The following is a 12,221-nucleotide window of genomic DNA, read 5'->3' as shown; positions in this document are numbered from 1 at the left end:
CGCCCTCTTCGCAGCCCGGGGCGCCGAGCCAGCCCCGCCGGAGCCGCCTTGTCCCATGCCCCACCCGCGCGCGCCGTAGCCGCGGAGCCCGTTAGTGTCGCGTGTGGATGCGTCCGCCGCCGCCCGGGCGCCGGGAGAGGAGAGAGACACGGAGGCCGCCCCCGCCCTTCTCTGCTGCTGCTGGTTCGTCGGGGCTTGGCTCCACACGGTGCCTCGCTCTTCCCGGCTGCCCTCAGGCTGGCGGGGGAGGCCGGGACGCTGTTCACTCTTTGTAGTGCCGAGGTGAGGGGCCGCGAGTGTCTGGGCTCCCCGGCAGCTGGTGCTGGCACCAGACGCCCGGTTCTTTGAGCTGGCACCACGAGGAGAAACGTTCATTGATGCGTCTCCCAACTTGGAGTGAATCCGGGGCTTTATTTTTTGGCTGCTTTTGTTTTGTCCAGCTCAGATTTCTTTGGGCTTTGATCACCTTCCCCTCCCCCCTTCCCCTGGCTGTTTTAAAGGTTGATTCATGTCTGCTGAAGTACTTAACTCTTGAGTGGATTTTTGGGGGGGGCGGGGATTGAGCCTGTGAACCTAGGCAGGATCTCCTTGTCAGGGGGCACCTGACAGGAAGAATCACCTAAAACAATGCTGGAGAGTTGTTTTAAAATCTGAGGTGGAGGCTCTGAGACTTTCTCCTTAAATACAGTAGATGGAATTTTAGAAATTAAACAATGGGTTTTGCTACCAGCCATTTAAACTCCTTTGGCTTCACAGTGCAGAAGTTTACAAACTTGGTGGTCATACGTATTCTGACTTGGGTCCATTTAATTTTGTGTCATTGTCTTTGGTGAAGGAGAGGGGTTGTCAGTCAGTTCTGCAGTTCGATCCCAAGTAGCAAGGTGGAAGACAAAGAACATTTTCCTTTGTCATTTGTCTAGGCTTCCCCTGGTTTCACCTTAGTTTTTATTACCTGAAAGATTTTTAGTTTGCCAAAGTAACAACTGATGATTTGTCCAGATGAAGCATCTTCTTGGCAAACTTAATGCTGTAGTGTGTGTTTCAGGAAAACCTCATGTTGCTTTCTGCAGTGTGGAAGTATGTAAGTAGTGAGTTATCCATTTTCCATGAGTAACTTTCCATGAGTAATCCTACATACTCATTCTGTGATGGGTTTACCTTATTGTCAGAGCATCTGTGGAGATGGAGATTCAGTGTATTTCCAGATTCCATTTTTTATGTGACTTATCACTCTGACTCACTCATACATGAAATGCAATGGCAGGCATCATGTATTTCCTTCCGATACTTAACAAACACAACTTTAACCAAAGGGAATGGGTTTAGTGACCAGAGTAAGCTTTTCTTTTTAATATTTACAATTTCACATATGCAAGCTGTTAAAGTTGTGGATAGTTTCCTACAGGGATGCGGGCCATTGAATTTCTTATATATTGGTCTTTTCACAGCATGACATGATTTTGAGAAGTCACAGCGCCTGCATACAAGGAGTCTCCCCTAAATCAATAGATGTAATGATTATGTTTATAACATGAAAAATAAACACAGAATATGCACTTGTGCAAAGGACTGTTCCAGCCCCTTGGTGACATAAATGATTTCTTTTTATGTAACTCCATATATTCCCATTCTAGAGTTTTAATTAAGTGCATAGCTGTGCATATGCTTGCAAAATAGCTGAATTAATTGCAATAAATTCATGCTGAGCTCCATTACAGGAAGAAGAGTTTGGACAAAACAGATCTTTAATGGTCTCTGATACAATGGAGAAAATTAAATGTTTTATTATGAACTGCAGTGTGACCACAAGTTATTGTTTGGGATCAGAAATGTTAGCAATAGCTATTATGTTTCTGTCATCCTAAGAGGTACATGAAAACTACATTCCCAAAAGCAAGGTGAAACTAGACCATTTTCTCTTTTGTTGTTATATTTATGCTTGTGTATCTTTGTTTTTTCCTCCTTCATTTGTGGCCTTTTGTATCCCATCCGTTATCTGATGGGCTTGACTATTGTTTTTCTTTACTTCTCTTCAATCTAGTCACTTTTTGACAAGATTTTCTCTTCTACTGCTGCCATTGCTTTAAAATATTTTGCCTTGTGTCTCTGGCTGCTGGGTCCATTTTCTTTTGAGCTCTTTATGAATGGAGCCAGAATTTCAAAATGATTTTTTTAAGCATTGATCATACAGTAGATATTCCATATGTACTGCCACTTTCCACACTTATTTCCACTTCCTGAGTTGCTGTTCGTGATGGAATCCTGCTGAGCCGCTTCATCATATGCAATCAGTGTGTCACAGTTCACGTTCCTGTATTAGTGGGATATCAAAATACAGTGCCTCAGCTGTAAGTGAGGGAGAATTTGTCTCATGAGGATGTATTGCAGATGTGAATGTTGTAAGCATATCTGTCACAAAAAGGGACATTAAAGATAGAAAATGAGAATTAAAATATCTGACCTGTGATCTGGATCTTATAATACTTCTCTGTTGCATTACTGGTATTTAATAACCTCAAAATCTCCTTCTCACTTTCTCTAACACCCAAAACATGGTATTATGCACAACTTAATATTTTGGCTTTGTCTTTTAATTGGAACAAGTTTAATGGGATAATATCAAGTAATTTTAGCTCCAAATGTAGCATTTAGTAGGCAGAAAAAATGAAGTGAACCAGAGTCATCAGAGGCTAAATTTCACTTCAGCTACATAGTAGAGGTAATGCGAAAGGTTGGGAGGAGAGGATACATACTTCCTACCCAAGGCCAAGACTAAAATACAGGCTGTAGCCTATCCAGGCCATCTGGTTGTTGCTGGAACCACATCCCAGCATGCCTCCTCCTGATCCCATTTTTAGTCCTGGCCTATATGGGGTCTTCAGGTGTACTTAGTGGTATAGCCAGTCCCTTTCTTTCCTCCCTTCCCTCCCACTATGAATTTTTCATAGTGTAAACAAATATTTTCAGAATTTTCTGCACCCCCTTAATTTTTTAATGAACATTACATTACATTACAGTGAGTTTTCATTAATGTATATTAATGAAATGTATATAATGTATATTAATGAAAACTCAAACTCCACAGCATTGCTTTATTTCCAGTTGGTAGGCTGCTTCACATGCATTAAACTATTAGTTCCATTGCCAAAATTGAGTGCAATGTAACAACTAAACAGAATAAGTGGTGCAAAGAATATTAGACCTCCAATGCTTTTCCTTTAATGTCTCAGAAGTATTGATAATTCAGGTAAAGAATGTATTGGTAATGGGTACCTTCATCTGTTCTGTCTAGTTCAGTTTTTTAGTTGTGTACTTAAAGTTTCATGTTATAAGCGTTGCCACTTCTGTATTTGCAAAAAAAAACCAGAACAGAATATATTTGCAGATGACACTAAAATGTGGGGAGAAGTGGGCATGCTGGAGGAGATGGACAGGCTGCAACTAGATCTAGACAGATTACAGGGGTGGGTGGATGAGAACAGGATGGGATTCAATACTGACAAGTACAAGGTACTGTACCTGGGGAGGAAGAACCAGCAGCATACCTACAGGCTGGGGAACTCCCTTCTTGTCAGCACAGGGGCAGAAAAGGATCCTGGAGTCGCTATTGATTCCAAGATGAACATGGGCCGCTAGTGTGGGAACCCAGTCAGGAAGGCTATAACTGCACCTTGTCATGCATCCACGGATGCATCATGAGCAGGTCCAAGGAGGTGATCCTCCCCCTCTATGCAACACTGGTCAGGCCGCAGTTGGAGTACTGTGTCCAGTTCTGGGCGCCGCACTTGAGGAGGGATGTGGACAGCATTGAGAGGGTCCAGAGGAGGGCCACACGCATGGTCGGGGGCAGCAGGGCACGCCCTATGGGCAGAGGCTACGGGACCTGAACCTGTTCAGCCTCCAGAAGAGAAGGCTGAGGGGGGGATCTGGTGGCCATCTACAAACTGGCCAAGGGGGACCAGCAGACTATGGGAGAGTCCCTCTTCCCCCGAGCACTACCGGGAGTAATGAGGAATAACGGCCATAAGTTGACCGAGAGTAGATTCAGGCCAGATATCAGGAGGCACTACTTCACAGTGAGGGCGGCTAGGATCTGGAACCAACTTCCAAAAAGTGGTGCTGGCTCCTACCCTGGGGGTGTTCAAAAGGAGGCTAGATAATCACCTAGCCGGGGTCGTTTGACCCCCAGCATTCTTTCCTGCCCATGCCAGGGGGTTGGACTTGATGATCTGCTCAGGTCCCTTCCAACCCCACCTACTATGAAACTATTGGCTTTTGGTAGGATGTATTCAAAATGGGTTTTCCCAAAGGTAGATAACCATCTCTGAGTCACTAGAGCCAGTTCCCTTCTTTTGAGCACTTTGAATAGACTCAGTTGATTTGCTGTTATCACAGACCTGCTTTTGGGGAAAGCACTGCACCCTAATAAAACCACCCTCCATGTGAAATCTAGTAAAGCAGTTTGGCAATAGCCTCATTCCTGTAAAGGGATCCATGACGTACACTTGCAATGCTATACTAGTACAAGTCCAGCATAGTGATGAGAGTTCATATGTGGGAGGATCCCTTTGTAATGTTATGACCAAAGCCTGTAGTATGTAGATTTTGGGCGTAAGTAAATTATTGCTGTTAATTTAATTTTAAGAGTGCACAGTTTGGTCTCTAGTTGTATATGTTAATTCATCTTTTAGAATAAGTATTATAAAAATACTTAGCTTTTATTTGATTCATATAATTTAAAACTTTAACATCTTCACTTAATTTTGTCAGGGGTTGCAGTGATTTTTAGAGGTGGGGATATTTAATTGATTTCAATTTAAATGTTAATAGAAGCCATCCACATTAAATATACATTTTTAATCATTTAAGTACAAAAAGGTATGTAGTCAAAACACTTTATACCTGTACATGTTTTAGAAAAACTAGGTGGACATCCTGAATAATAATTTTTTGCCTTTGTTTTATAGCTTTTGTCATTTGTCATATTTGAGAGCATGCTTCAAGGTTAAATTATAAAGCCTTAAAGACTTGTTTGTCTAATGTAAGAGCTGAAATATAGTGGTGCATGCAGTGAAGATTTCAAGAAGATTAGACGTGTTTCGCTGATGCTTTCATAATGCAGTTAAGTAAAGGGATAAAAAGAATGTCAGTGATCACAACACTGGCTGCTGACAGCGCTTAAAATGTCTTATTTCATAGGCAGCAAATCAGCAATGTATTTAAGAATCTGTGCCTTTACTAATAAAGGTGCATTGTTGTGGGAATTGTAGCAGCTAAGTTTCAGAATTAAACCTCACCATATTGGGGTTTAAAATTATATACAACTGAATTATTTTAGACCTTCAGAGAAGGGAGAAGGGGGTCGCTACAAAAAATGTTTAGTAATGTAGTCCCTGTCTGGTCATAAATGCTGTAAAATAAGCTGATCAGTTAAATGAATGTGGCTTCCATCCTCAAATGTGCTCTGCTGGCGTGAACACCTATGTCTGGGGGCCCTGTGCAGTGTTCATCACAGGATGGAGGACTGTAATTGTAACCAAACAATGAGAACTGAGTGTTTATATATTTACAAGCAATCTTTTGGAATCTGGGCACAAGACTCTTGTATTGTCAGGAAAACATTTGCAGAACCTGAAACATATCTAAAAATTTACAAATAAAAGTGTAGAATATTAGTTCTTTCTATCCAATGATACATTTTATGAACAAACACCAACTTTTAAAAGAACATCATTAACTTAAAAATGTGCTTTTGCTTGAAACTTTTCCCCTGCTTTTGTATAAATGAAAGATTAGAGGGAAAAATTTTGACAACAGTCACATTTGGCAGCAGTTTACCTATAGTCATTTTCATTGTTCTCCTCTAGTTAGGGGTGTGTATGTGTGTACATACCAACAGAAGGGGTGGGGGGAGTAATTGCTAAACCACAGACTTGGCGGGTGTCTTTAAAGGCATGTACAAAACCTCAAGCCAGTATCTACTTTTTGGTGGCAAACTTTGTAAGTTGATTGTGTCCCTTCACATAACTACATTATTTACCTTGTGATGTTTTCTCGTGAGGCTAGCTGGTCTGTCTTCTTTTTGTATTAGATCCCAGCTGCACTATGAATGTTGTGCAAGCTTACCCTAATGCCCATGTGAAGCTCCTTAGAACTCACTAGGTGTTGCTTGTATAGGACTATAGTGAATACTTGAATTTGAACATGAAACTGTAGAACAACACAATCCAGTCTGCAGATGATGTGTTAAGTATAATCTAAATCATTGGTGTTCAGCTTTCGAGCCCTGCAGCCCAGATGAGTGGCCACAGGCTAGATCAGGTCCTGTGCCACCTCCCCTTGATTCTGTACGCTCAGATTGAGCCTTACACTGCCTCTGCCTGGGCTGAGTTAGCTGCGTAGTGCGTCTGCTGGGCCCTGCATGATCTAGCACCCTGCTGTCTGGGTGGTTCAGAAATTTGGCAGCAGGGGAGCAGCCACTGTTCACTGCCTGCTAATTTTTTGGACCTATGAGGAACCTTGTGGGCCAGATGACATGACTCTGTAGACCAGGGATTGAGCACCCCAGTCTAAACTGAAACTATGGATTCTCATCCTGTTACCTGGATTAGTTTTGATAAGCCATTTATCCCTCAGTGGGTTAACTGCTGTGTTTTTTCTGTCTCCTGCCTCTCTCAACACTGCCCCCTCTTTTTCCTCCCCCCTTCCCTACCCTTTGTATTCTAATTGCTGCCTTCTGTTTAGCAGCTCAGCTTCCTGTAGTCCTTTCACACCAGCTGATGAAGGAAGCCCTCTGCTTATGAAAGCTTATGCTATACATCTCTGATTTAGTCAGTCTATAAAGCTGCCAGTCTACCCTGCCTTCTATAATGGATATATCAGCATTGCTTTACAAGCTTTTACATTTACATGGCATTTAAAAGGCTACATAGAATAAGTCTTCCAGTCAACGATGTTAAGAAGTACAAACTTGGAAATAGGATGAAAATGTATTAGTACAGTTTTCTAGGCAAAGCTAAGTCAGATTTGTGCATTGTTGTGCTGTCTCTTAAGCCAAACTCCTCACTCATTCCCTTCCCCTGCCTTTTCTTTTTTTTCTAGGATGGGTAGTTTTGCTTAAAGACAGATTGCACAATATACCCCTGTGTCTGTTTTTCAAAGTTTGTAAGTATATTGCTAGTGAGCATGACTTTCTCAATGCTTGGTATGATCTATGGAAAGGGAGTTTATTTAAGGGCTCCTGTACTATAAACCGGAAATGTTCTTAGTTTTCAGAAACTGAGATAAGTGATACTGAAGATGTGGGGAACTTGGTAAATACCAAGCCTTTGAAAAGGAAGGGAGTTGTATGTTAACCAAACTCAGTCCATGTATCTATAAAGATATATACTGTATAGATTGGAGTCCACTGAAATCAGTGAAGTTACTTATGGCACAAAAATTAAATGCAAGTGTAGGACCAGCCTTAAATATTGAAAAATAAATACTTTATACCCATTAGATCAGTAAAATCCTAACAATTAAACTGGTGCTGCATTTTCTTTATTAACATTTCCTGTGTTAAAAGGACGCTAATAATCACTTGGTTCAGCTTGAGGATTTTTTGGCTTTATTCTCAGGAGTAACATGCGTCATGAAGCTGGCAGTAGGGTATTTTTCTACCATAACCATCAAATATTAAAAATAATACATCTGAGACTTCTTAAATCAAGACACTTTAATTTTTAATAATCGCTGGCTCTTTGTTTTTTAAAAAAAATTGCTTGGGAAATCCAAAGGCATGTTAGGGCAAAGGCCACTGGAGCCTGGAGTACATCAGTACCTCTTGAGTTCCTGCTTGGAACAGTTTCTTGTACAATGAAGATTGAATCCCTCTTAGTGACATTTTTATCAGGACAGGTTGACTGAAATATGGCAGAATTTAACATGCATTTTCAATATTACTCTAATCTTCATTGGTTCTGGCAGCTACATCAGAATTGTCATCTTGTTCCAAGAACCTGATGGCATGTATGGTAGTAACATTAATCATTCCTTTAAAAGATAGATATATTGTATTTTCTTAGAGGGATTATTTTTCAAGGATAGTTGTTTTATGTGAGTTGCTAATAAGGTGCGGCACCATGCAGTGTTATTCTGTAGTGTTTAAAGCACCTGTATTAGCTTTAGATAGAGAGATTCTGTTAGTAACAGTTGCCATGAAAAACCTTCTGTGACTGCTTTGCAGATTTCAGGTGAAATTGCCAAGTGGTCAGACAGAGATTCCTCTCAGCTGCTCTGGACCTGTAGTCATGGTAAGTTCATGTCCTGCTCCTTGTAATTATTTCTGCTTTCCTGCTTGTTGGAATGTGAGAAGTATTTGATAATTTTGCTTGTTTATGCAATCACTCTCAAATAGAAAACTGGCTCAGCTGCTTCTTTCTCACTGGCATTAGCCTTCTTCATCTCTATGGCATTTAGTGAATAAATGCTTTAAACACAGCACTGCTTATATTAATAGAGTACATAATATTGCAAACAGCTTGCAGTGATACATTTTAAAACTCAAATCCCACCCTCTTACAATATTTTGATATTTCTCTTTAGTGCGTTATGGTGAAAACATTGCAGTCTTTTTCCTTCTCTGACCCTTGCTGATGGACTTCACTGTTTACACTGTACATTATCTTTGTTCCTGAATGTAAATCAACAAAGCTATTGCTGAATTATAGAGATAACAACTGATGGATCTTTTGAAGCAGAAGTTGCAGATTGTGGAACGGTGTCGTATTGAAGCATGTTGAAATAGATAACCAGCATGGGGTGCACAGTCTGAGTGTCCTGTTCATTCCTATACTGATGAGATAATGAAAAATACTAAACAGTATTGTAAAGCACTGCACTTCTTAGTGCAAAAGCACTTGAGGAGGTGCTCAAAAATAATACAGGAATTATTCAGTCACAATACAAAGATGAAACACTAACAAAAAATGTAAAACCCTAAAAATAAGGAGGGTCTTCAGAAAGAAATTTTAAAAGCTTTTTAGAAACAGAAAAGAGCAGTGAAAAGGTTTTAGAGTTCAGAGTTCCTGTGTTTGTCAGCCTTTCTAGTAATGTAACCTACGTACATACAAAGCAGACTTCTGAACTTCTTAACATATATTGTTTAGATGTCCATAACTTCTATGTGCAATATAGAAGGATGCATGAATCTGTATAATGAACATTATCTTCAGTGCCAGGCATTACTTTGAAAGAGAGGAGGATTGTCATTTCAGCAAACAATGACTGACATAGTGATATACATGTAATACTTTCTGAATTTCTGTCTTAAGTTGCAGTAGCTAGTGGTTTGCTTTTTTTCCTATTTGGCTAAAATTGCTAGACCAAAAAAGAAAGGAGGAGGAAAAAAAACCTATTACAAGATAAGAAAATAGTTTTGGTTTCTAGTTGCAGCAACAGCGTTAGACACACATGGCTGAGCCACGGGTGAAAGATTTACTGATCAAGTAAAATGATTAGAAGTAAGTATAAGTTGATAAATAAGAGATTTCACTCTTCCCAAAGTCACAGTACTATTTCATTTTTAGTACATTCATTGTAGAGTGGTGGGTATTAGTTACAGCAGCCCTACTACGTCGAAGTCATACTCTTCTCCAGTAGTATATGGCTTTTCAAAATGTCTAGTATGTAGGAGCTGAACTGATTTTAAATACCAGTCTTTTGAAATAGTCCTGTGTTCAAAACTGCATTCCAGGTGACATAGAAACAATTTTTTTTCCTTATTTCCTATTAATGTACTCCGAAATCTGCCTTTCCTCAATTTCTGATTAATTCTCTGAGTATCAGTTTTCTAAATTTTCTGAGACTTTAGTATACGAGGTCTAGTAGACCTCAGTTGACATTCATATTACCTCTTTGTTTTCTCTCAGGAACCAGCCCTGCCCCCCTCTCCATTCTCTCTGTGCCAAGGAGCATGATCTTGTGAAGTACCATGTCACTTCTAAGAGTAGTGATTTTGTAGGAGAGGGCCAATATACATCAGCTATCTGCTGTTTAAAAGATGGACAGCAAAGTTGCTGCCCTACCAGTATGCCCGAAAGACCTGAACGTTCTTTCTATTGAACTGTTAACAGGCAGCATGCTTCCAGCACTAATCACTGTGGGAATTGTTTCACTGGTACACTTGCAACCATGTCATTAACCTGTCATTAATACTATGGCTTGAAAAGTGTGTCTTTTCAAGCCATAGTATTTTGTTGTTTGCACTGGATTTCTGATCCATTTCAGAAGTGAAAATTATCAGACTATGAAACAGAAGTCCAACTGGTTACTTTGAGAGGTTAGCTAAGTATGGAGTTATATTCTGTGTGTTGACAAAAATGTGAGCAGACAAGCCCAGTTATATAAGCAGCCTTTCCCAGGCTGGTAATGAGCACACTGTGTGGATTGTATGTAGCAGCACTGTTTGAGATCTTTGGGTGAAAGTGACAGCATCTCTCAAAAGAAGAGAAATATTCAAGGATAGAGAGTGGTATGCTTCCTTGCTTGAAATTTAATATAGGAAGTGCTAGGAATTTATTCTTTGGTATAAAGGAAAATATACACTAGTGCATCTTTGTTTTCAGGAAGAAAAGCCTCTCATTAGAAATGTAATTATCTTTAAAATGCTGCTTTGCAGCTTATTTCATCCCCAAAGAATAAGTTTTTATTGTACATGTGGGAGGTTCTGTGATAAACTTTATTTTGGATAAACAGCCTGCAATATGAAAAAAAGGGGAAATGTTGTCTCTTTTGCCCAATTAAGACATGTTGAAATAATTGTGTGCTTTCTCCGAGGGTTGTTGGTTTTTTTGTATATTTAGATGAATTCAGATCCCAGGTTTTACTCTTTGTTACATAAACTTTTTGCTTTTATGGTTCTAAGAATAGCCTGCAGTTGGTCTGGTTTTAGTTTTTCTAGAGTATTTCTTTCACAGGCATCCTGTAAAAATTGGGATATTTTCTGTCTTTCTGTACTTCTCATTTTTGTATTGGTCTGTTCCCCAGAGATAATAGAGGTGATGTTCTACATCTATAACATTCTGAATGGAAGAGATTTTTGGTTCTTCCTAGTCATTTAAGGTTTCTACAAAATTGAATTTTAAGAGTCAGAAGTTTAGGCCTGCTATAAAAATATGCTGGCACAAAGAATGAAAATTATTCATCAGTTTCTTCAATATGCATACTATTTATGCTTTTACTCTACTTTACTGTAGTTGAAATGCAGTTTATTGAATTCTTGACCTGGTTGACAGAGGTATAGTATACAAAAAATGATTGAAATATCCAACCTTGTAAGCAAAATTGTTATCCAGTGTTGTAAGCAAAGTCAGACTTCAGCTGATCTCTTTATAACCTGAGTAAAGTTAAAAGTTTAAGACTTTTTTATCATCTGTGGATTAAAACTGGTTGCTACATGCAAAATGTTGAAGAGTATGTGAAATGCATATGTTTGATGCCCTGTTTTTGGGGGTAACACAGAAAAGGAGGTTTTTCAGAATAGCCAGTGTCTGTTTGTTCTTTCAGGAAAAAAAATCATTTTTTTTAGCGCGTCACATTCTCATATTTGTAAAAGATAACCACTGTGATTTTTTTTTTTAATTTTATATTAAAATTGCAATGTTTTACAGCACAAATAATGAAGTGGGTACTGTATTTACCCAAATTCAAGATGACTTCAAATTTGAGATAACTCTACCAATAATTAGTTCTGTACATGGAAAATTATAACTTTGTTATAATTTTCCATGTATAGAATCTAGGTACTGGGGAGTTGTCTTGAATTTTTCCCCACAAAGGGGAGACTTATTCTATGAATTGTTTTTTCTAGGAATAAAATTGCCTTTGTTTGAAGAAAGAAAACTATTTGAGCCCAAGGATTGTAGTGTTGCATGTACATTTTATTGAGCAGTCTATTTGAAGCTGCTTCTAATAATGTAATATTGTTAACATTCCAGGCAGAAATCTGTGGAAAATTATTGTTTATGGGGTGTACCAATAGAGATTTTTGGGACGAATACTGATACCTGATTTTTAAGGAGGTAAATCGGTCAATACTGATTCAGTTTCCAATACAAAGTGGAGAGCTGCCTCCAGCTGGCAAGTTGGTTGTGGTGGGAAGGGAGCAGGGAGGAAGGGGAGGGGAGGAGCAGGTCAGCCCTTCCTGTGGTGAGGGAGGGGGGCTGGGGCTGGGGCTGGGG

General features: G+C 39.5%; 1 protein-coding gene across 2 annotated transcripts in view; it reads left to right on the top strand.

Moving 5' to 3' along the window:
* The window catches only part of PEAK1 (pseudopodium enriched atypical kinase 1), a 229,266-nt gene that overhangs the window by 512 nt on the left and 216,533 nt on the right, over positions 1–12,221 (top strand). The window lies entirely within an intron of this gene.

This window comes from Gavialis gangeticus, unplaced genomic scaffold, assembly GCF_001723915.1.
Source record: "Gavialis gangeticus isolate Ggan-Ray unplaced genomic scaffold, GavGan_comp1, whole genome shotgun sequence".
In the NCBI taxonomy this organism is placed as follows: domain Eukaryota; kingdom Metazoa; phylum Chordata; order Crocodylia; family Gavialidae; genus Gavialis; species Gavialis gangeticus.
The sequence above is the reverse complement of the archived record's forward strand: the minus strand, read 5'-3'. Positions and strand labels throughout refer to the sequence as shown.